Genomic DNA, 25,695 nt, shown 5'->3' on the forward strand with positions numbered 1-25,695 from the left:
TACCAATGTCAAATTACACCACGTGATTCAGGAGGGTGATGGCTCACGCTGATTAGATTTTGGTCAAAATCGGTCAAAGGTGAAGGTCACATGGAGGTCAAACATAATTCCGTAAATTAATGCGGAGATATGGAGTATTTTTGCTTCACTCGACGTTACGAATTCGTTTTAACTTCGATTTTAATTTTGTCTTCGGTTTTTTGCGATCACTTTGGAAGCTTAAAACTCGGTTGTTGAAATTCTGGTAAAAATCGGATGTTTTGGAGACGTTTTAAGATTGTATAAAAAATATTTCACTCGACGCGTCACGGGTCGTCACGTGATGCAGTGCACTCGAGCAGAGGCGGCATTGACCACGTAAAGGTTTTGCGTGTACGCGCTGACACTGTTTTCGATAAAGATGATGTTTAAAAGTCATTTCTTTATCCCAATAAAGGTTATCGTCGCATGCCTGACTCTCTAAGCCGTCGGATTATGTAAAGATTGTTGGTGGATGGCCGAATATTACGGTTTTGTGACTTTGATAAAATAATATAAAATAATTACGTGGCGAAATGGAGATTTTGCTTTGGTCGACGTTACGATTTTTGATGGTTTGGTACAGAATCATCGTCGAAACTTCTGGTTTGCTTCGCTACCTTCTCGAGAAACAGCTTTTATTAGACAAGGTCAGAGGTCGTTGACGATTTCTTAAGTACCAGTCTATGACTGCTTGTTTTTTTGTTATTATAATTATTTTTTCTTCTTTAAAAAAAACAAAATTATTTCTTTCCAATCTCCGAATTAAGAATTATTTATTTGCAATGATGTGCAGAGCTGCCTCGATGGTGCAGAGTCGAGGTACACACTTGTGTCTTAATCTAAAATATTTGGTTCACAGGAGATTATTGAACCGATTCACGGGCTATCGAAGTGACCCCTAGATTGATTATTGAGGGGTTTATCCCGACTGGTGTAGCTAGCATGGGCTGATGATGCACTTGGTGAAGGTTCGTGTGACGTTGAATGAATGGGAGGAGAATTGGGTGTGGTGGTTCAGTCTATGGAGGTGCACACTGTGTGGTATGGATTGTGCAGTGCAGGAGTAGAAGGAAGAGGGGAGGGAGTGTTGTTGTGCAGAGCGGATGGTCCTGACGGAATCGAGCATTGCGGAGGCTTCAAGGCGGTGCTGATCATCCTCCCGGCCAACTTATCCTTACAGGTGAAATGACACACCTGTGTCGCTGTAACCTGATCAGAGGAAACACTCTGCTACTCATTATTGGCACATTTCTCCAGGGTTGTCGTTGGAGAGATCTCTGTGCCATTGTTGCTATGTTCAGAGAAGGGGCTGATTTAACCCCCTTTTTTTCGTGAATGCATTTCTCAGCAACCTCCTGCCAACCTCCAGCAACCTCACTGGGTGGTAAATAAACCAACAACCCCCACCCCTCAATTTAAAAATATTTATTAATCAAAATACAGAGACAACAGCAGTACTGTTTCTCTGCAACGGTTGTAATAAGTTGATAGACTAACGACCATGAAGAAACATTACGCATCAAACAGGTTTTGCTGCAATTGAATAATGTTTACATTTTTTTTTGTTCTGTTGTGCAGATGCCACAGGTAAAAGGTGAAATTATTTGCCGACTTGATTATAAATAAGGAGCTTGCTGCTGATGTAAGATTGAATAATGTTTGCACATGATTACCATTGTCGTGGGGCATGAACATGCCCACAACAGGTGACTTGCCGTAGCTGAGAACGTATTCTGCCCACGTCACGATGCCATCCAAGGGTGCAACCAAAGTATCCCTCGAATCGAGAAGGAATTCGGAATTTGGCCTGGGTACCGTCGCACAATGGCCTACTATTTTGGTTTTGGATTTCCGTAAGGTCGTACGAGATCTTTAACTCGCACCAATGCATGCTGTCAGTTGGGACGGACGGCTTAACACCACCTTCCGAAGAACTGCTTTCCCATTGACACAACACCCTGCCTGATGAAGGTTTGGAGTCTGCTTGGATCCCATCCCAGACTCGGTGGTTCAAAAACAAGTATACAACCTATGTGCTCTCGGGCAGTATTCAGGTGAGTGAATTATTACCTCCACCATCTGTCATGGACAGAAGTAGTGTTTTCACCCTGTCTGTCTGTCTGTCTGTCTGTATGTGCAGAATGTCTCAAAGTTTTGGATGGATTCGGATGAAATTTGGTGGGCAGGTTGGGTATGTGACAAGGAAAAACTGATTCGATTTTGATGAAGATCTGGCTTGGGCGGGATTCGGATACTAGAATGTTTTTTAAGTGATTCTTTTACCATTGAGAGATCGAACCAAAAAGGATATATAGCACGATATCTCAAAAAGTTGTGAACGGATTCGGATGAAACTTGGTGGATGAGTTGGGTAGATGACGAGAACAAGCTGATTCGAATTTGGTTAAGGTCTGGATCCAGATCCGGCCTGTCTGTGGGATACAAAACTTAAACTGTTCAGCCTGGCAGAGTTGGAGTTGGAGGTGGAGGTATGTGCTCTCCCAAGTGCCTGTTCCAGTTCTAGTTTATTTTCTATGATTTTCTCTCAATCACATGAGTATTTGTTCTGCATAGGTCCGAGTCTGTTGTTTACTCGGTTTGAAATTAACGATATGGGGAATCTGATGAGACTGTCAACTGCCATTCTGTTGTTGCAATGAGCAGCTTTGATTTTTGATGATGTGCCGTTTGACGTGTAGTAATTATTTATTAATCATCATGCCTGCCACTGTATCCTTGGAAATGCACACTAAGTGCATTGGCCAATTTAAAATGGCTACTATTCAAGGATGACACTTTTAGAACCTTGTGAAGCACTCGGTGGCACGGGGGACTATAGTGATCGAAGTGCTGGCACAATGGTCTTCCTTTTGAAAGATAAACACTCACAAATACAAGCAGACCTTCCAGCCATTAAAACAACTCCTTCGTCGAAGCAACTATCGGGGATGCCTCTCTGCAGTGGTTGTAACCGCCCCAAAGCAAGTCATGGGGGGGGCAGGGGGGCACATCTTCCCCAGTCTTCCCTGCTGCCTGGAGTTATCAGAGCACCAATTGGTTCCCATGGACCGGCCCACTCCGTCTTGTCTGTATTTCTGTCTCTCCCACTCTTTCTCTCGTGGTCCTGGCTTCACACCATCTTGGATATGGAGGATCCCTGGGTCGCTCCTCTGAATGAGATCGATCGGCTGTCTCCGTGCTGCGGGCCTGTTTGCGCGAACTGTCCGGGGTTACACAACAGAAACCCCTTCATCGAAGACTGACATGCTTTGATTATGACCGATATGCTCTTCTTTAGTCTCTCATGGTGTGTCATTTGGTAGGGCCACCCTATACAACCTGCACAAACACCAACAGACAACTTTGTGTGGTCCCCTTCATGAACAAAATGACCATTAATATGTTTGTTGCATAAATGAATGACCATGTGCTATTTGAAGATGAATTTGATTTGGTGGTAATTTGCTGGAGGCAAATGCTGAGTGATGCAATGCTTGGATGTGTGTACGTGAAGAGAATGCTTGAGGTCAAGCCATGAGCTTAATGGACCCGCTGAGCACCCAGAGCTTTGCTGAATCTTTTTTTTGTGTGTGTGTGTGTGTGTACTCCATTCTGTCTGGATCACTTCCCTACAACATTCCTTGTCATGTTGTTACCCAGTGTGTGTCCTTTGTGGGACTGACCAACAGTTGTGGCTGACCTTGAAGAAGAGCATATCTATGGCAACAGACTTTCGATATGAATGTACTTTTCCATCCTTGTGGAACTGCATTATGCAGTCATCTTTATTTATTTATTTATTTATTTGTATGCAGCCTATGGCTGCTTGGCTGCATCATTTCCTGGGGTCATGACTGTGCCGCTGATGAAATGCCTATGCTACGAGTAAGCTGGTACTTATTTTGCCGACCTCGGAAGGATGACTGGCTGAGTCAACCCATTTGGTGTTAATTCATCAGAACAACAGTGGCTTGAAATGAAGACCCCACAATATTAAGCCAGCTGCATTAACTACAAAGCCAACACCAGGCTATGTTATTCAGTGTTTGTTTTATTATTATTCTTCTTCTTATTATTATTCTTATTATTTTTAATTGTTATTTTTGTCATTTGTTTCCATTATTTGCACTATTTTCCTTCCCCACATATTCATCCTTCAACCTCCATGACCATTTAATTGTAAGTACTAGGGGAATTCAAAAGTTGTAGGAATAATGTTCCCATTAATTGCCGATGCCAGTCAAGCAAGTTTTCAGATTGCTATTTCGGACAGTTCGTCGTCTGGCAAATGGGGGCTGCAAAGGTGGGATTTCAAATGTTGAAACTGATAATTGGCACTGGTGATCAGCTCGAGGCTCTACAGAGGGTGACCAGTTGCTCAGTCTGTTATTTAATGAGTTCCCTTGCAAGGCCCTTCAACACAGAAGGCTATTCGGCCCATCAAATCTGTGCAATGGTTGCGAGCCTGTGATTGTTTGTCCACGCTCTAGCCTTTTAAATGTTGAGTGTCGAGCAAGGAAGCAGCGCATATAATTTTTATAGTCTTTGGAGTGACTCGGCTGAGGTTGGGTTCAAACTTAGAGTGGATGCTCAAACCATTACACCACCAAGTCTGGTTTAAAATAACAGTGAAGATGCTGGAAATGAATAGTTCCACACAGGCCTTGTCCATCGGAGCATTGTCTTGGAGGAGCACAACTTTAGTCGGCATCCCTAACCTTTGATCGTTTTTGATCTTTGATCGTCTCTGCTTTTCCTGAATTTTCTTTTTCTTGATGAAACACCAACACCGTAATTCCACCCTTTTTAATCCATTTGGAACCCTTGTCTCAGTCACAGTGTTTTTTTTACATGACGCTGATGCGATTCATCTTTTTAATCATCGGCGAGGATGAAAAGGATGGCGAGTTTGGCATCCCGCTTCTCCCCCGGGAGGTACTTAGCGCCAGGAACATGAGCCCGTGCAGGGCATCTCGACTTTTGGATGGATTTGGCCAAAACTTGGTGGACACGTTGGGTGTGTGACAAGGCCAAATTGATTTAGATTTTGGTGAAGATCCGAATATGAGAATTTTGTTAATTTTTTTTCCAAGTCAAACTTCACCATTGAGAGATGGGGTAAAAAACAAAACAAAAAAAAAACAGTATATAGCATGATACTTCATAAAGTTATGGAGGAATTCGGACGAAACAATGTGGATGAGTTGGGTAGGTGACAAAAACGAGCCGATTCGATTTTGTTTCGGGTCCGGATCCAGATCCGGCCGATCAGTGGGATACAAAATGTTAACTGTTCAGACTGGTGGAGGCATGTGCTCTACCAAGTGCCGTTCTAGTTGTATATGCGTTTATATTTGTCATAATGGAATTTACAAAAGCTGTTGCTGCTTTTCATTTCCTGTCCATTGCTCTGTGCCGGTGTGTTCCTCTGCACATGCATAGCGTTTGCTTTTATCTAGAATGCACAATCGTCGTCGTGCTTTCCCAGCTGCTTTTGACGCGTTAAATAATGCAGCAATGGAAGGACCATTGCACAGAGTGGGAATCCCATTTACAAGTGGGAATCAAAGTTCTTCCTTACCATCAAACTGACTCAACAGATGTTGCACCTTTTCTCTTTGGTTTCCAACCGGTGTCTCGCATATTTTCCCCACACCTTGACTGTTTTCTGATGCTTTTGGAACAGAAGTCATGTTTTTGATTTTGATGTTTTATCCACAAGAAAAAATTATTGACTCTCCTTCAAATATTTATGGATTTATCCCTTTCCATTGTCCCACTGTTTATATGCCTGATGTTGGCTTAATGGTTTGGGATCCCAGGATCCTGAGCTCAAATCCCACTTGGCTGTTGAATTAATAACAGGTGGGGTTGACTCTGCCTGTTATCCTTCCGAGGTTGGCAAAATGAGTGCCAGCTTGCTGGTATTGTGTCGGAGTGGCGACCCATCCAGGATTGTACCCAATAGCTAAGGAGACTGCTTAGGCAGCACCAATGCTCTGCACAGAGCAGAGCGTTGGTGCATCCTAATGGATTGTCCCACCTATGGTCCTGATGGATGGATTGTGCCACCCCCACAATGCCCTATACTTTTTCCTTCCCCTCCCCCCACCTATAGACCTCCAGTGACCTTTTTCTTTCCTACTTCTCAACACTTCCAGCACTCTCATTTCTCCCAAATATCTTTCTCCTCTCTATTTTTAGAATTTTCTTCATCGTCATAAAATACCAACCTCCTCTTCCACTCATAATCCATTTGGAACCCTTGTCTCAAAGTTTTGGCCAAAAATGAGAGAATGCACCAAACGGTGAGTTTGTTCAACTCTCTCCTGATGTTGTTCTCAAGGATATTTTTGTGATGCTGTGATGTTTCCTTCATTGGACATTCTGTGCATTGTGTGGTGCTTGCACATCTTCCCATTCCTCAATGTATCAAAGATGTCGAGCTGTAATCCCTGTTTTGAAGTTCTTTTGAACACAATATTCCCATCGTGAATTATTTATTCCGCTCTCTTCATTCCACTGTCCAAAAGATTGTTTTGATGGACAGCTTTGTCAGAGTGCAAGGTTGCTTTTAGCTGTGGTGATCAAACTCTCCAGATTGGTATCGTGGCAACATTACCTTTCATGTCTCCTCATGTTGTGAGCCAATGCACTAACATGGCTAGTGCTGATTAATCTGAATTCAAAATCTTTGCGGAATTTGATGCTCCTTCATGTCTATGGGGGCAAGAGTTGTGTGTTCACTTGTTCCTCAGATAGCTGCCTGCAGAATAGAAATTTAATGAATCCTCAAGTGTGGAGGAGTCAGAAACACCTTTGTATCTTTGTCGTTTCTGAATGTTGAACTCTCAATTGCTACCTCTTTCAATTTTAACTGGTGGGGTAGATATCCATCCATCCATTCCATCCATTAGGACCATACTCTGTGCAGAGCGTTGGTGCCGCCGAAGCAGTCTCCTTGGCTATTGGGAACAATCCTGGACGGGTCGCCACTCCGACACAGTATACCAGCATGCTGGCACTCATTTTTGCCGACCTCGGAAGGATGACAGGCAGAGTCAACCCCACCTGGTGTTAATTCAACAGCTGAGTGGGATTTGAACTCAGGACCCTAGGATCCCAAGCCAATACCTTAACCATTAAGCCAACACCAGGCATATGGGGTAGATATCTGTGGCCTTTTCTACACAACATACAAATAAAAAACGTGAAAGATGTACCTTTTTTCACATTGGGGTGGGGGTGGGGGGGGGGGCGTGTGGGGGCCAGATTGTCATGATAAAGTAAACAAACATAAGCATAAAAAAACAAAAATAACTGGGGTCTCTTGTGGTACGTATTACACCTTTGAGCGTTCAAAAGCAAATGGACAATGTGGAAACGGTAAATAAGCAATGGCGAATCCGCAATTGTCACGGGTGGAAACCATCACATAATTCTGTCATTCTACTTTAACCTCAATCTCTCTATATTTTCATACCACACAGCATCAATTCAACCACACATTAAGACAATATCATTCATACAAGTGAATGAATAAAACAAAATTATGCTAAATTAAAAAAAACAATGTAGGGATGACAAACTGCAGTCTTAAAAACGTTTTAAACAAGATAGGGATGATGATGGTTTAGAGAGTAGCTTACAGTATTGCCGTCACATAACAATCCCTACTTCACTGCCTCCAGACTATTGTCTGGCTAAAAGTATTAGAAGCTCCGACATTTCATTTCAGCATAAGTATAAGAAGCTACCATACAATTTCATGGAATTCTTGCAACTTCAGTTGTCTTTCCTACTTTTTTTTATATCAAGTTATAGTTAGACTAACCAATCACAAATGCAGATAATTGCCTCTACCACCGAAGGTGGAAGGAGGTTATTTTCACTCCTGTTTGTCTGTTTGTGTGCAGGATATCTCAAAAAGTTGTGGACGGATTCAGATTAAACTTGGTGGACAGGTTGGGTGTGAGAGAAGGACGAACTGATTAGATTTTTTGGTGAAGATCTGAATCCGGATCCGGCGTCAATAATTTTTCTAGGTGATTCTTCACCATTGAAAGATGGGGCAAAAAGTTACATATAGCACGATATCTCAAAAAGTTGTGGATGGATTCGGACGAAACTTGGTGGACACATCGGTTGTGTGATGATGAAGAATTGTTTCAATTTTGGTGAATATCCGAATCCGGATCCGATAACTTTTTAAGTGATTCTTCACCATTGAGAGATGGGGCTAAAGCAATATATAGCACGATATCTCAAAAAGTTGTGGACGGATTCAAATGAAACTTGGTGGACAGGATGGGTGTTTGACAAGGACAAATTTATTAGATTTTGGTGAAGATCTGAATTCGAGAATTATTTAATTTTTTTAAGTGATTCTTCACCATTGAGAGATATGGGGCCAAAAACAATACAAAGCATGATATTTAACCTCCGCCATCGAAGATGGATGGAGGTTTCTGTTTTCACCCCTTTCTGTTTGTTACTTACGAAATCTTTAGATTTCGTAAGTATATTGATGACTTCCGTTTGTTTGTTTGTTTGTTTGTAGACACGATAACTCGAAAACGGAAGAAGCTACCAATGTCAAATTACACCACGTGATTCAGGAGTGTGGTGGCTAACGCTGGTTAGATTTTGGTCAAAATCGGTCAAAGGTCAAACATCCAAGACATTCGATTTTTGATGGTTTGGTACAGAATCATCATAGGAACTTCTGGTTTGCGTCGCTACCTTCTCGAGAGACAGCTTTTATTGGACAAGGTCAGAGGTCAAGTTGACGATTTCGTAAGTACCAGTCTATGACTGCTTGTTTGTTGGTTTGTAGGCACGATAACTCAAGAACAGAAGAAGCCACCAATGTCAAATTACACCTCGTGATTCAGGAGGGTGATGGCTAGTGCTGATTACATTTTGGTCAAAATCGGTCAAAGGTCAAGGTCACAGTGGGGTAAAAAATTCAATTTTTGATGGTTTGGTACAGAATCATGGTAGAAACTTCTGGTTTGCGTCACTACCTTCTCCAGAGACAGCTTTTATTAGACAAAGTCAGAGGTCAAGTTGACGATTTCGTAAGTACCAGTCTATGACTGCTTGTTTGTTACTTACGAAATCTAAAGATTTCGTAAGAGTATTGATGCCTTCCGTTTCTGTTTGTTTGTTTGTTTGTTTGTAGGCACGATAACTCGAGAACGGAATAAGCTACCAATGTCAAATTACACCACGTGATTCAGGAGGCTGGTGGCTAGTGCTGATTAGATTTTGGTCAAAATCAGTCAAAGGTCAAGGTCACGGTGACGTCAAATATTCGATTTTTGATGGTTTGGTACAGATAACTCGAGAACGGAAGAAGCTACCAATGTCAAATTACACCACGTGATTCAGGAGGCTGGTGGCTAGTGCTGATTAGATTTTGGTCAAAATCGGTCAAAGGTAAAGGTCACAGTGAGGTCAAACATCCAAAACATTCGATTTTTGATGATTTGGTACAGAATCATCGTAGAAACCTCTGGTTTGCGTCGCGACCTTCTCAAGAGACAGCTTTTCTTAGACAAGGTCAGAGGTCAAGTTGACGATTTCGTAAGTACCAGTCTATGACTGCTTGTTTGTTTGTTTGTTTGTTTGTAGGCACGATAACTCGAGAATGGAAGAAGCTTCCAATGTCAAATCACACCATGTGATTCAGGAGGGTGATGGCAAGTGCTGATTAGATTTTGGTCGAAATCGGTCAAAGGTCAAGGTCACAGTGAGGTCAAATATTCGATTTTTGATGGTTTGGTCCAGATAACTCGAGAACGGAAGAAGCTACCAATGTCAAATTACACCACGTGATTCAGGAGGGTGATGGCTTGTGCTGATTAGATTTTGGTCAAAATCGGTCAAAGGTGAAGGGCACAGTGAGGTCAAACATAATTCCGTAAATTAATGTGGAGAAATGGAGTATTTTTGCTTCGCTCGACGTTACCAGTTCGTTTTCACTTCAAGTTTAATTTTGTCTTCTGTTTTTGCGATCGCTTAGGACGCTTAAAACTCGCTTGTCGAAATTCTGGAAAAATTGGATGTTTTGGAGACGTTTTAAGATTGTATAAAAAAATATTTCACTCGACGCGTTACGGGTCATCCCATGATGCAGTGCGCTCGAGCAGACGCGTCATTGAGTCACGTTAAGGTTTCACGTGTGCGCCCTGACGGTGTTTTCGATAAAGATGGTGTTTAAAAGTCATTTTTTATCCCAATAAAGGTTATCGTCGCATGACTGACTCGCTGACCCGTCGGATTATGTAAAGATTGTTGGTGGATGGCCGAATATTACGGTTTTGTGACTTTGATAAAATAATATTGAATAATTGCGTGGAGAAATGGAGATTTCTGCTTCGTTCGACGTTACGAGTTCGTTTTAACTTCGATTTTAATTTTGTCTTCGGTTTTTGCGATCACTTCGGATGCGTAAAATGCGGTTGTCGAAATTCTGGTAGAAATCGGATGTTTTGGAGACGTTTTAAGATTGTATAAAAAATATGTCACTCGCGCGTCACGGGTCGTCACATGGTGCAGTGCACTTGAGCAGAGGCGGCGTTGACCACGTAAAGGTTTTGTGTGTGCGCGCTGACGGTGTTTTCGATAAAGATGGTGTTTAAAAGTCATTTTTTGTCCCAATAAAGGTTATTGTCGCAAGCCTGACTCGCTAAGCCGTCGGATTATGTAAAGATTGTTGGTGGATGGCCGAATATTACGGTTTTGTGACATTGATAAAATAATTGCGTGGAGAAATGGAGATTTTTGCTTCGATCGACGTTACGATTTTTGATGGTTTGGTACAGAATTATCGTAGAAACTTCTGGTTTGCATCGCTACCTTCTCAAGAGACAGCTTTTATTAGACAAGATCAAAGGTCAAGTTGACGATTTCGTAAGTACCTGTCTCTGACTGCTTGTTTGTGTGTCTGTTACTTACGAAATCTAAAGATTTCGTTAGTATATTGATGACTTCCGTTTCTGTTTGTTTGTTTGTGTTTGTTTGTTTGTGTGTTTGTTTGTTTGTTTGTTTTTAGGCACAATAACTCGAGAACGGAAGAAGATACCAATGTCAAATTACAACATGTGATTCAGGAGGGTGATGGCTCGTGCTGATTAGATTTTGTTCAAAATCGGTCAAAGGTCAAGGTCACAGTGAGGTCAAATATTCGTTTTTTGAAGGTTTGATACAGATAACTTGAGAACGGAAGAAGCTACCAATGTCAAATTACACCACGTGGTTCAGGAGGGTGATGGCTAGTGCTGATTAGATTTTGGTCAAAATCGGTCAAAGGTCAAGGTCACAGTGAGGTCAAACATCCAAAGCATTTGATTTTTGATGGTTTGGTACAGAATCATCATAGGAACTTCTGGTTTGCGTCGCTACCTTCTCGAGAGACAGCTTTTATTGGACAAGGTCAGAGGTCAAGTTGACGATTTTGGAAGTACCAGTCTATGACTGCTTGTTTGTTTGTTTGTAGGCACGATAACTCGAGAACGGAAGAAGCTACCAATGTCAAATAACACCACGTGATTCAGGAGGGCGATGGCTAGCGCTGATTAGATTTTGGTGAAAATCGGTCAAAGGTCAAGGTCACAGTGAGGTCAAACATAATTCCGTAAATTAATGTGGAGAAATGGAGTATTTTTGCTTCGCTCGGCGTTACGACTTCGTTTTAACTTCGATTTTAATTTTGTCTTCGGTTTTTGCGATCGCTTAGGACGCTTAAAACTCGGTTGTCAAAATTCTGGTAAAAATCGGATGTTTTGGAGACGTTTTAAGATTGTATAAAAAATATTTCACTCGATGCGTCATGGGTCGTCCCATGATGCAGTGCGCTCGAGCAGACGCGACGTTGAGTCACGTTAAGGTTTTCCGTGTGCGCTGACGGTGTTTTCGATAAAGATGGTGTTTAAAAGTCATTTTTTATCCCAATAAAGGTTATTGTCGCATGCCTGACTCGCTGAGCCGTCGGATTATGTAAAGATTGTTGGTGGATGGCCGAATATTACGGTTTTGTGACTTTGATAAAATAATATTGAATAATTGCGTGGACAAATGGAGATTTTTGCTTCGCTCGACGTTACGAGTTCGTTTTAAGTTCGATTTTAATTTTGTCTTCGGTTTTTTCGTTTGCTTAGGATGCTTAAAACTCGCTTGTCGAAATTCTGGTAAAAAATCGGATGTTTTGGAGACGTTTTAAGATTGTATAAAAAATATTTCACTCGACTCGTCACGGGTCATCACGTGATGCAGTGCACTCGAGCAGATGCATCGTTGAGTCACGTAAAAGTTTTCCGTGTGCGCGCTGACGGTGTTTTCGATAAAGATGGTGTTTAAAAGTGATTTTTTTATCGCAATAAAGGTTATCTTCGCATGCCTGTCTCGCTAAGCCGTCGGATTATCTAAAGATTGTTGGTGGATGGCCGAATAATACGGTTTGTGACTTTGTTAAAATAATATAAAATAATTGCGTGGAGAAATGGAGATTTTTGCTTAGGTCGACGTTACGATTTTTGATGGTTCGGTACAGAATCATCGTAGAAACTTCTGGTTTGCGTCACTACCTTCTCGAGAGACAGCTTTTATTAGACAAGGTCAGAGGTCAAGTTGACGATTTCGTATATGCCAGTCTATGACTGCTTGTTTGTTTGTTTGTGAACAGTATTACGGAAAAACTCCTCGACGGATTTTGACGAAACTTGGTGGGGGGGGGGTTAGGTCTGCTCCAAGGATCATGCCATTAGATTTTGGACTTGGTCCAAAATCCAATATGGCCGCTATGGCGGCCAATTTGAAAAAATTTTTTTATTTTTTTTTATTTTTTGCATTTCTACATATTTTAAGTGATTTCCAACCCCCCCCCCCCCAAAAAAAAAATTGTTCGAGAAAAAAAAAATTTTGAGACTTTTTTCCAACAAAATTTCGATTTCTTTTTATGTTTATGCATTTCTACATGTTTTAAGTGATTTCCAACCCTCCCCCCCCAAAAAAGAATTGTTAGAGAAAAAAAAATTGCAACTTTTTTTTTTCAACAAAATTTCGATTTTTTTTTTTTTTGCATTTCTACATGTTATAAGTGATTTCCAACAAAAAACATGCCAGAATTATAATTGCGGCTGATTTTTAACTTCAGGTGGATATACCCACGTAAAATCAATTTCTATCTCAAGGAATCGAGTTATGACGAATGAATTGAGTCTGTAAAAGTAAAAGGGAAAGTTGCAAACTATAACTCTGTGAGCACTGTTGACGTCAAATTGAATGAATAGGATATCAGATTCGCTTGAGTGACCTAGCAGTATTGGCGGCGGAGGTTTTGCACTCCACCGAGTGCTCCCCCTCTAGTTCAAAAATGCATTGGGCCCAATATATTCTCGTTCATCAGGTATTGCGTGGCGGAGTATGCACTCTACCGAATGCCCTTCTAGTTATAGAATGCTGTTATTGGAGATGTGCATGCATTTATTAAGAAGTTGATATTTATGCACTGGTATGAACATTGTAGTTGGTCTGCTAATTTGTAGAGTCTCAGGATGTGGTGACACTACAAGAGTAATGTAGTACTTGTGTAACCAGTGGAGTGTTTGTAGAAGCTTGAAGCGATAATTGATGAAGTGTAAAGGAGGCAGTGATGTAGGGATTACCGTACAATACTGTTAGCCACTCTCTAAACTAACATCATTCCAATTTTGTTTAAAACCTTTTTTAGACTGTCGCTTGTCATTTCTACATTGCTTTTTTATTTAGCATAATTTTTTTTTATTCACTTGTTTCTGTGATTTTTTTTTTACATTGTTGAGTAACATAAATTTTATGGCACTCAGGGGATATACAATGTTGGAGCAAAAGTGCCAACATATCTTCATCAGCAATATCAAATACTGCATGTCTTCCTGCACGTCTTATGCAACCCTGACTCTATATTGCAGCTTTTATTGCTCATTTCTTGAAGAACTAGATGGTATTCATAGAATACATCCTCCGCACGGTCTTGAGAAGAAGTTGGTGCAAGCCAACTCTTTTGATTTTTTTTATGGGTTTTAAAGATAATTTATTTATTTATTCCCTTTGATCCAATATGGCTGCCAGACCATATCGCCAATGACTTATCAAACCATATTTCCCATGGGTAATTGATCAATTAGTTAAATTTTGCATTAATTGGTTAAGCAGTTTCTCCTACGAAGATTTTCAAAGATTTTCTCTTCGATCCAATGTGGCTCTAGACCACGTGACACATGATGGTCATTTTTATGATTTCAAGTTCAAATTTCAAGTCAATCGGATGAAAATTGAGGATTTCAGAAATTTGGCCTATGTTGACCTTTTTGGCTTCTGCTGACCTCAAAAATAATTCGTGGTTGAATTCAATGAGCTGATCTGAAAATCTTGTTCAAATTTCAAGTCAATCGGATGAAAATTCAGGATTTTACAAAATTGGCCTATGTTGACCTCAAAAGAGTGACCCCAATACCACATTGTCATATTACATGTGGTAAGGTTTTAATTTCCTCCTCTGAATGGTTTTCGATGTATATATGCTCTTAACAAAATGCAGACACGTACTACGTACGCTACCGATGGCTTAACCCTGCCTTTCGCTTTGCAAGCACAGGGTAATAATTTCATCCAGGCTCAGGGCACACAATGACCTGCATTTACAAATGTTCAAATTAATTAATGTGGATTAACAGTAGAGAGAACAACATCAGTGATCATGCTTAAGCCTGATGCACACAGCCACATGCGTGACATTATCCGGTAAATTTTCATTAACATGCTTCGGGGAGTACCTTACCTGATCCATACTCTCGCTATTGTACGCATACACTGGGGTATTCAGCAAATGTGATCGAGTAAGAATTTCGTTTTCTGCACCCCAAGTACCTGCCCCGTCTATATGAGAAGGTCTTATATAGGCTTCAACACTGGACATGCAAGTGGAAAGTATGAATGGCTCAATATCAGACATGTGTGCGACAATTGCAGAACGCACATCTCCATGTTGTGAGCCAGTGATGATGTGTGAAAATGAGTGAAATAAAGTTACATCTGATGAATGGAACATTGACCAATCCATTCGATGCAGTATGCCAAAACAAAAATGAAAGGAACACTAAATGTCAGTTCAAATATTTATTCAGTTCAGAATGAGAGTGGATAATCCCCTGTTCAGGCTGTTCTGTACAATGCCAGATGCCCACGTGATGCGCAGACGTGGCAAAGAAGCCATGACTCCAGAAGGTTCTTGATTACATAGTTTGCTTTTACCTTGACACTGTGACTGGAGGAGGGTTCGTGATCACGTCTGTCCCGTGTGAAGCACTCGTACCTCGCTATTACTTTATTTTTATAAATATAACACTGAAAAACAAGGGATTTCCTGAGGCGTGATGATTATTATTGTTATTATAACTAGAAGCACCCGCTCCCTTCGGGAGCCGTCAAGGGGGTAATGTTATTATATTTATGCCTATTTTACTCCAAGGGGTTTCAGGATTACACACCCAAAAAATGGTTGCGATCGGTTCAGCCGTTTTTGCAGTACCTGGGAACAGACAGACAGACAGACGGTGAATTATAGTAAGATTATTATGATGATTATTATTAATATTAATATTATTATGAACGAGAAGATTTTCTTTTTTTTCTTGCTTTTCCCATGGTCTGGAGAACTGAAAAGTGTTCCCTGCCTCAACAATCAGCTGAACAAACCAAGTAGGTTCTCATATGTAGAATAAGCGACTTTTTAGAGAAGATATTCCAACTCTAGTTGTGTATATAGCAAATGGGGCAGCTATTTCTTTTTTCCATGCCATTCCTACATTGAGAGTACGAGCATACTCTCTGATAACAAAATGCAATGTTACAAACACTTGTGAGATAAAAGAAGATAAACACATTCTGATGTGACATATGTATCGGGAGCAGCTTCGTATGGATCAAAGCTCCAAATCATAATTGTATTGAGCAATTTGTGTAACCTCCTTCCATTGGACACCGGCTGGGAGCCCAAAAAGTTCCATGGAAGGTTTGGCAGAGCTAGCCCCAAAATTGAAGAAGTAGTTCAGGGACAGACAGACAGACAGATCGACACCTGCTTTATACATGGTGTCCCAAAAGTCACCTCGGGGTTTAGAAATGAAATAACATTTCTGTTTTTTCATAATTTGTTTTTCTTTTCTTTTCAGAATTTAGATTAACATTTGGAAATTACCCATGGAAAAATCCACAACTGTACAAAGAACCAAAATCATGGAATTTTTTTTTAAATTTCATCGATTAATTATTCTCACCCAAAGGGCATGGACATTGAATAATTTCGAGAAATTCAGAAATTTCTTGCCCATCATGTTCTCCTGATTTGATGCCTCCCGATTATTTTCTTTGGGATTACCTGAAGGAGCGTGTATACATCAATAAGCCCCATACAATTCAGCAGCTCAAGGACAAAATCTGTGCAGAAATTCGAGGGCTGCAGCCAGAGTTATTGTCCGTTGTTATGGAAAATGCTGTCGAAAGACCCCGTCTCTGTGAAGCCGAAAATGGAAGACATCTGAGCTGCATCATTTTTCATCAACAAAGCAAATTTATCTCCATTTTGTAAATTTTATTTTGGTATAAAAATAATCATAAATTATTTTAAAAACAGAAATGTTATTTAATTTCTAAATCCCGAGGTGACTTTTGGGACACCCTGTACAAGTAATGTAGATTAATTTGCATCGTTTTGAATTTTCCCTTTAGAATAATTGCTGTGTGGTGCAAAATCGAAATATCACAAAATGACAGGCCATGCGGAGACTTTTCGTCATACACTCAAGAAAACAGGATTTGGACACTCAAAGTAATTCATGCTCAGATTTGCTTCATGATATGGCTCTGACTGACTCTACAACTGGATTGTAGGACATCAGCTCACATGTCCTAAAAACCTGCTCTGCTGCTCTTGCACATTTTCTCTCTTTCTCTTTCTCTCTTTCTCTTTTTCACCCTATCACTTGCCCTTGGTCATCCCACGTCTGCTTGGAAATCAACAAATATCACTGCATTATGTAAAAAAGTGCAAAAACTGATACCCTTAACTACAGACTTATCAGCTTACTTGCAATCATCATAGTATCCCTAACTTAAGGTTCATCTGTGAAAAAATTTAAAAGAAGCTAATTTCAACTGATTTGGGTAGGTATGGGTATGGACAACTACCAAAAAAAGTAAGGAGGGATAGGGGTTGGGGAAACTTTTTTATTGTTTGTAGAGTCTCAGGAGCAACCCGCGAGAGGTCACGGAGACACATCAGGTGTGTCTCCTCCATAATTGGTCCATCGTGCAAAGCAAAAAAATACCATTTTCTGAAAATATTTTCACATGTTCACATGTGTTTCCTGTTCAATAGATTTGCCTGTACCTCCATCATGTCAGGGTTATTAACCCCTTTCTGGTTTTACCGGAGGGGACTAGAGGTTTGCTCTCCATCTGTCCGTCCCATCTGTGGGTTTTCAGCCTTTTATTTTGTCTCACAGCCCTTAGGGCTCGAATTTTAAATTTTGAAATATTTTTGCATGCCATGAACAAAATTTGGTACATACACGGTGATGAACATTGTGGTAAAGTTTCATCGAAATCGTATGTGTAGTTTCAGAGAAGTTGAAAGTATTTGTGGATGGATGGATGGATGGATGGACGGACGACGTGCCATCCCACAAGCTCCCCGGAACTATGTTCTAGGTGAGCTAAAATAAACACTGGGTTTTTGCATGTGCAAGCTGGTTGTGCATGGCTCATCTTAATTGTTGTGAATCGCCAATGGCATATGCTGCTTGATCCGGTCTTCCAGTCTTTGGGATGTAAGGTTGCTCAAACAGACATAACTGTTTGTATACTGCAACCATATCCTGATGTAGTGATGTTACTTTTATGCTTTGCGTTGAACACTCATTTGAAACCATTGGGTCAATTTTATAGCATTTATGGCAGATTATGATGGAGTGTTTCCACATTTGGGTATTGTTGGCTGCACGTCAGGGGCCGAACTTTAGGTCACCAGGGGCCACGAGTGGCTCGTGGGCTGTGCAATGAAAAATAGAATTAGATGGAATCGGATCATATTTTGGGTCAAATTCATGCATAAATATAGAAAATTCGAAAGGGCTCACAACCTTTTTCTCATGACTGTGTATATGTTTTACACACACACACACACATATATATATATATATATATATATATATATACATATATATATATATATATATATATATATATATATATACATATACATACACTAATAAGTGTGTGTGTGATTGTGTCTCCTCCATAACTCCAAAACTATGAAACCCTGCACCCTGAAACTTTGCATGCATACGAAGAAAACTCCAAGGAAGTGCAAGAGTGAAAATTTGGTTTTGTGTTAATTAAAATACCCCTTTTTAAGATTATTAACGGCCTTATTTAATTATATCCACCAGGCGATCCTCGGCCACCTTGCTGTCTGGGGTCTTAAGGCGTTTCCTGGGTAACCTCGCTGGGGGTTGAAGCCACCATGTTTTTTGGCTTGCTCAACCATGCTTGAACTTGGAACAGGCCGCAACAATTTCTTAATGATAAAGTTAATTTTTTTTCACTTTCCTCGCTCATATTATCGAATGCCTGTTCATAGCGACGAATCTCTGGGTATATTGCAGTGCTTATAAACACCTGGAGATGCCAACGTTCTTGGCTTTATTTCATTTGTGCATCTGAATAAACCGGGAGAATCTCTTAAACTAACCAGAATTACAAAATGTAAGCTCCAGATTTGAAAGTATCAACAGTTCTGACTCCCCAAAAAAGTGTTGATTTGTCCAATTCGGACATTGCACGGGCGTTTCTGGGTGCATAATTGTATCGACGGCAATTGGTAATCGCTTGCCAAATCAGGTGTTCCGTTGCAGTGCTTGAGTGCTGAAGCCACTTACCGAGCTGTACAGTACAGTTCCTGTCCTGATTGGGATGTGCAGTAGACAGTTACTACAAGGTAGAGGTACATATACAGCACACACGGACGTGGTACATATGGGTAGATTTGGATGTCGATGTACTTTCCGCAGGTGTGTGGATATGCCATGCCTGTTACAGGTGCAGTGGTGGCAAAGCTTCATCCCGTATCTTGTGGAGCTTCTCTCAGGTTTTCCTTTGTCCTCGTGCCTGCTTTTCAAGCATTTGGTCATTGGATTTGCTTTACAAAGGCTACATGGTTTCTCTTTGTGAGTTTCAAAGCAAAACACATTTGATAACACCCGATTTCTGAGCCGTTTGCCGTATAAATGTATTTTTTTTTCCCACCCATCACACGCAGCTGTTTATAAAGAATAATGTTTGTGATCATATCCTTGAAACGTCTATATAAATGTAACGTCGTTTTTCGGTGAAAGCTACTCAATGTTTCTGGGTTGTATACCGTCCATACTGTAGTCAGTAATCATACTGACTCCAAACTGCATTCCCCCCCCAAAAAAAAAATTGCGCGCGCACGCGCGTGTGTGTGTGTGTGTGTGTGTGTGTGTGTGTGTGTGTGTGTGTGTGTGTGTGTGTGTGTGTGTGTGTGTGTGTGTGTGTGTGTGTGTGTGTGTGTGTGTGTGTGTGTGTGTGTGGCCATTGGGTACCTTCCATTGGTCAAACTTTGAGTTTGGGGTGCATGAATTGTGTTTTGTACTCCTTGTGTTTAGTATGTGGTGAGTGCTAGGGTTATGGATGTGGCATCGAAACGAGCCAATGTCGTCATACTTTCTCTGGTAGTTCTTTGTTTTTCCTTCTTGTTCTCAGTTTCCAAGCTGCGTCTGCTCTCGTTGGGTACGCTTGCCAATTACCACACGGATTTGCCTCCATAATTGGGCAAAGGTCAAGCTTCATGTTTATGCAGGTCAGCATGGACATGCAATTCATATGGTTGGAAGGCATTGGTCACGTGTTTCTTGCAATTAATTAACATTCAATTTCCTTCGAAGATATGTCCAAAGTCTAGGCTCCGGTGGGCTGTGGGCTGTGTGCTGTAATACATTTGCAAATTTAATAAATTGAATTTTGTGTGAAAGTAATTTTCACATAACAATAGCTCAGTCTCATTATTTAATAGTAATATATTTCTTCACCCAGTCTGGTAGTATTTCAGTGTTTCCAGAGTAACGAGAGTTTTGAATTGCATCTAATTCTCATTAACAGCTTCTATGCCATTGCTCTGGCCCTGAGAGACCATGGGCTGTTTGTGCACTGACCCTCAGTTTTTCTTTATGAATCGATTTTTCTTGAATGGATGGTGTTCTGTTACTTTTGTGTGGATTGAGTAGTTCTTCGCTTCCTGGGAATCAGCGTAAAGGTCCCTTTTGCACTGCTCAAGATAAAAAAAAATAATCGAGGTGTGCGAGCGATCTGCATTCTGTGGTGTTGGAAAACCTCCTCAAAGCTTACATTTGCAATTCTTACAAAATTATGGAAAGCAAACGCACTTGATTTTGACCAATTTCCTGTGGTTTCTTCCTGGTCCAGTCCTCTTGGATCAGTGTCTCTTACAGCGGCAAAATAGTGAAAATGGACCTTAAACACATGAGCCGGTGGGTTCGTAAAAACCTCCGAGTTATAAGGCACCTCTTGCCAACCTTGGTGGATTGGCCACTTCCTTTGCGGTAAACCCCTTTGTGATTTAATGGCTGACCATATTTTTTACAGCCACTCTGAGTCCCATTCTTTGCCATATATCTTTTTCTTCATTGGTGCATCGAAGGACCTCAGTGGCTTGTTTAATGAGCCAAATTGCTTAATCGTCTGTTGTGAAAATGCACCTGGTGGGCTGAAATGAAATGGGTTGCCTGTTACTGTTCCATTTTGAACCCCTGGCTCATAATGCGAGGAACTCAGGTTCAAATTCCATATATCATATATGTGCATGTCCATTGTCTATTCCTGGTCAGGTTTTAATCCCTGTAAAAGTGCATTAATCTCGACTGGTGTCTTTGTCTTGCATGTAATTTAGGTATAAGTTGCTCTTTGACTCCTGGATCACTGAAATGATTAAAAAATAAACTGGGATGGGGTTCACTCAACGATGGTGTAAAGCACGTGGTCTTCGGAGTACAAAGATTCCCTACACTGGCATTTAAATATTTAATGCACTGTAGCCTTCGCTGGACTGTCTTCAGTTCCGACTGGGGAAGATGCAGCCTTGTGTTTGTGTGTGCTTGTGGAAAAGCCACCTCTGGGATATCGATCTTCTCGGCAACAAAACGTTGACCTTGGTTGTTTTTTTTTTCTGCTTAACCTCCTGATGATCTGTAGGGTTCTCTCATTTTGTGTGTGTGTGGTAATGTTGTGCTGTTTTTCAGAAACAAACAAACAATAACTATCGATATATATATATATATATATATATATATATATATATATATATATATATATATATATATATATATATATATATATATATATTTTCTATTTCCATATATATGTCTAATATATATATATATATATATATATGTATATATATATGTATATATATATATATATATGTATATATATATGTATATATATATATATATATGTATATATATATATATATGTATATATGTATATATATATATATATGTATATATATATATATATATATGTATATGTATATATATATATGTATATGTATATATATATATGTATATATATATATATAATCTCAATTATAATACCAAGCTCTTGCACACTAAAAACTCGGCTCGCCGTCACACGATCCCTCTGAAACTGCTGTGGCACTTAGCGGACATGCCGACAATGTTTGGGAAGTCTTGGCGTTCCATAGTACCACTTGCATTTTGCACAATGTGTATTTTTGTCATTCCCCGTGTAAGGTCTGTCGTCTGCCACCCGCTATGTTGTACTGCTATCCCGTGCATGTGCACGGGTATTGCTAGTATGTATATATATATATATATATATATATATATATATATATATATATATATATATATATATATATATTTTAATCGATGCAAAGTTGGGAATCATGGAAGAGTGAGGTGAGGCGATGCACTGACATTGAGGAAGAGGTGCAACACATTTCGGCAGCAAGCATGGGAATGTGGAAGACCAGGAGAAAGGAAAGGGAAGAAAACATTGCAACCTGCAAATACAGGGAGCGGTGGAGAAGTGGTGGTGGGAGTGTTCACGAGGATAGAAACGATTATGATCATGGGTAGGGATGGAGGATTATCTGAGATGGTGAAGCGATGCCAACGTGTTGAAACTCAGGTCAGGTCAGGTATGAGAACATGTGCCGGAGCAGCGCATCGTGGCGTCCACTTTCCGCCGGTACTCCATGGGCCTTCCTCTGGCCATCCCCCAGGCAGATGCCTGGTCCATCGCCATCTCCTGAAGATGCCGATTGGGGTTCATTAATTATGGTTCTCTCCAAATATTATCAGAACTTGACAAACAAGCTGTCCATTTTGTATTAAAATTTCCATGAGTCTTATACAATTTGTGAAAAATAAAAGGCCATGGTGTAGTTTGCCAGCAAAATTGTAGCTTTTTCTGTACTTGTACCTGCACATTAGTTATGCCTGAGAAATTCTTATTGGTCAGAGTGACTTGACATTGAAAATGTAAGTGTGTGTGTGTGCCTCTGCATGCACATGCACATACTTGTCCTGATTATGAAACTTAATGATGCTATGCATTGCTTTTGGTTACCACAAATACTGCTCAAACATGTGAAAAGCAACTGCGATGACCTGCTGATGATTGGCACTCTGAGCTCGACACAAGTTCAGAATCAGTTGGATTGCTGTGGCCATTGAAGGCCTTGTGTGATAATGAAATGTGTGACAGCATTGCTATCTTGTAAGGGTCCATCCCAGAGGAGATATGTTTGAATGTGGTGTGGAAATTTCATAGTGTTTGAAAATACATCTGCTCCTTTTATCCAGCCATCTGAAATTGTATCACAGTGAGAGTTGCTTTATAAACCCAGCTTAGTCACTACTCCCTTTCAGTATAGACCATTTATTGTTTTGGGCAACTTCAGCTTTGCTTCATGTTCAAATTTTCCATCTAATATTGTATTTTGCACTTTCAGGGAGAAAATCGAACCAAATCCGCACTTTCGCAAAGAGTGCAAATAGAATGGCTCCCTCTCAGGGGTGCTTTTATGGCATCAGCCTCTGCATTCAGCACTTTTCTGTAGCTCGCTATTGGACATCTTTTCACCGTTGGGCATTAAACATACTGCATCAAGTCGTTTGTAGTTGGGATGCCATGTTCAAAAAGTGTGCACATCATCAAATGAAAAGCAGGAGCACAACCATCTCGAGATTTTGTTTAAGAATAAAGGTTCAGAGGACTGATGTTTTGACCACAGATTAGACTTCATCTCGGATTGAACTATCATCTAATATTATCGTGCCCAGTGGGTCTTCCCCTTCCTGGACGGATGGCCAAACAGTTCTCTTGGAGGCTTTCAGCCGAGATTCTCAGAGATTATGGCGTGCATGGGAAGGTAAGGGCAGCAAAGGACGGAGGCACACGGGTTGTACTCGAACCCGTAACAGATACACGGATACCAGCAAATTAAATAAATAATGATTTAATAAACAGAAAATCAAACAATTATGATGGAAGTAACCGAGACGTGAGGGAGCATAAATCTAATTTTAGGTGCCTCCATGCAGACTTAAACACAGACAAAGGGACACAGTAAAACAAAACAAAAAAAAATCCCTCCTTTATTCTGGCACTTAACTTCGGGTCCAGAAGTGATCTTTTATGAGTATTTGGGGGTCGAGCCGCATCGTCCTGCACGGGAAAATGTGCCCAAAACGGCGCCAAGCCGCTCTCGTTGCAGGAAGCGTACGGGAGGTAATTCGTGCAGATGGCCCCTTCGTCAAGAGATCCCACAAGCTATCGTGAAAGTTCCTCCTCACAATTGGGGCGGTCGCCGCCATTCTCTGCCGAAAGCCTGGCTCACTCACCTAGAATGGCCCAACACTAGGCTTTGAGGGACGTCTCACACGATGCAGCCCAACAGTTGATGACTCGCGTCTTGCTCCATCATGCTGGCAAATTCGGAGCACAACATGAGAATTGTGTTGCTGTCTTTCGTCGTGTCTAGACATAGCCAGCCAGCGAGACCGCCTTACTTGATCGAGTCCTCCCGCAAATGTCCTCGTTCTCAAAAACAAATGCAAAAAACATAGGAAAATATCATGGGGGAAATTGCATACTGGGGGAAATTGGCTTTAATCCCTATCTAATTAACACAGCACCACCCCCCTTGTGGTGACGAGTAACATGTAAGCTCACAGTTTCCCCACTTAATATACATTGAGATGTCTCCGGTCAGGTCAGGTTTGTGTCATGTCAAGTTTGATGAGATCTGTGACTTGCTCCAGGTACCATGTAAACTTGTACTAACCTGTTCCATGGTCGGGTTGTCGGCGAATAAGCTGTCTCCCCGACCAAGTTTCTTGGTGAGGAGGGTGTATGATATGGACACCCAGCAGGATTCAAAACAAAACCTGTCAAAGGGCGGAGGAGCTCCTTGTGAGCCAACGGCCATCCATATCTAGTGCCCAACTGTGTCTGCGGACATCCTCCTTGAGTTGGGTTACTTTTGATTTGGAGGTTGGTGGCAGGATTTGCACTCTGGCCACCGTAAAATCCTTCATGTCGCAAAACATTCTAAAAGCATAAAAAAATCTGAAAACCCACTCCGTGGGAGTACCACCTGTGCAACCGCCCTTCGCAGGGCAGCTCACCGAATGATGTGATTGGGGCAAAGCCTTCAGGATCCCCAATCTTTGATGATAGGAGGGAAACCACAGGGTAACCTTCCTGGGTCAGATTGCGGTAGTTTGTGTCGGGGGTGGTGCTGAGGTGTGCGACGCAGCGACGTGCTTCTCCGGCGCATGCTCCCATACCTGACCTGACCTCAGATGTCTCCTACACCTCTGGACCAAGCAACTCGATACAATCCTATCTTTCCTATGAAATTTCTCCATCTACCACACAAACATAGCATAGCCCCCTCCTCAGAACCGTAGCTCCTGCAAGGTTCAATGCAAGCATTACCATTCTAACCATACCACTTACCAACTCACACCTAATTCGCTTATGAAATAAATTAGGAGGGGCTGTGGAAAGCGAGCCGTAGTTAACTTACCTATTCTCAACATTCTACACCCCTTAAACACAACAATTCACATATTTGCAAAACTCTTGGTTCCTCACTCCTAACTCCTGGGGTAGGTAGAAAATGTCATAAAGCACACAATCTACTGTAACAGACGAAACCTTATCCAAAAGCTTTTAAACGTTTGTACAACCCCCTTCTTCTAAAGACTGCATTCCCTGGTGGATGCCACAATACCCAACGTTACCCGTGGGGCCATCCCAATTTACCTATTCCAAATTTCCGCTAGCCCTGTCTCTCCGGTACAGGTTAGTGACATGGATTAAGTGAACCTTCACTCACACACTCACACACATAAACCAATCTCGATCACTCGTTCCAAACTCTGCAAGACCATTCCTTAAATGTTATTACACATGTGTGATCATCAACAAGACAGGGGGGAGGTACCGTACAACAAAAATGGTGGGGGCACTTCTGTTTGTGATGCTCACAGTCCA

At 41.1% G+C, this 25,695-nt stretch overlaps 1 protein-coding gene across 4 annotated transcripts in view; it reads left to right on the forward strand.

The window, feature by feature from the left end:
• OXR1 (oxidation resistance 1) overlaps positions 1-25,695 on the forward strand; it is a 325,783-nt gene that overhangs the window by 23,831 nt on the left and 276,257 nt on the right. The window contains exon 1 of one of the 4 annotated variants that reach the window (XM_085895178.1): positions 1,056-1,201. The exons of 2 other annotated variants lie outside the window; for them this stretch is intronic. The gene's annotated coding sequence lies outside the window, so the exon portion shown is untranslated. Of the gene's footprint in view, positions 1-1,055; positions 1,202-1,810; positions 2,076-25,695 lie in introns of those variants that run through there. One more of the 4 variants, XM_085895179.1, reaches the window with a different exon arrangement.

The sequence above is a fragment of the Eptatretus burgeri genome, chromosome 9 (genome assembly GCF_056783735.1).
Source record: "Eptatretus burgeri isolate ZD-2024b chromosome 9, Ebu_testis_v1, whole genome shotgun sequence".
Classification (NCBI taxonomy): domain Eukaryota; kingdom Metazoa; phylum Chordata; class Myxini; order Myxiniformes; family Myxinidae; genus Eptatretus; species Eptatretus burgeri.